Source organism: Myotis brandtii, unplaced genomic scaffold, assembly GCF_000412655.1.
Source record: "Myotis brandtii unplaced genomic scaffold, ASM41265v1 scaffold463, whole genome shotgun sequence".
In the NCBI taxonomy this organism is placed as follows: Eukaryota; Metazoa; Chordata; class Mammalia; order Chiroptera; family Vespertilionidae; genus Myotis; species Myotis brandtii.
The window spans coordinates 1,077,488-1,077,971 of record NW_005367694.1 but is presented as its reverse complement, the minus strand read 5'-3'; the positions used below and the strand labels follow the sequence as shown (position 1 = coordinate 1,077,971).

The window sequence follows — 484 nt, the reverse complement described above, 5'->3', positions numbered from 1 at the left end:
CAGAGGACACAGGCCCTGCCACACAGCCCTCCCAGCCCTGCCTCGCGTCCTGGGGTCTCCAGGGGTTCCCGTTGGAAGCTGGCAGGATGGCCAGCCCCAAGACGACAGAGGGACCAGGACCCCCCATGTGGCCCAGCCTGGAAGGTTCTCCGGGACAACGGCCTGGGCCCCGCCTGCCACCTCCCCGGCCATTAGCTTGCCCTGACCCCACGTTCCCGCCCGCCGGGTCGCAGCTGCTGCTTGTTGATGCGAGTTCACTCTCCAACCTCACTGGTTTTGCACTGATTTTTGAGAGCAGAGACCCATCATCCCCTTCTTGGCTACAGACGCATTCACCCGCATGAAAAGTCAACTTTTGCGGATCCAGGACCTCGTGCCACACGGAAGGTCCCAGGGCAGCAAATCCCTGTGCAAGCAGGAAAGGCCATATCTTAATTTCTGCAGCTCCGCCTGGAGCCCAGGGAGGCCGTGGGCCTGGCGTCAT

General features: G+C 62.6%; 1 protein-coding gene across 1 annotated transcript in view; it reads left to right on the top strand.

Moving 5' to 3' along the window:
- PITPNM2 (phosphatidylinositol transfer protein, membrane-associated 2) overlaps positions 1-484 on the top strand; it is a 75,854-nt gene that overhangs the window by 74,069 nt on the left and 1,301 nt on the right.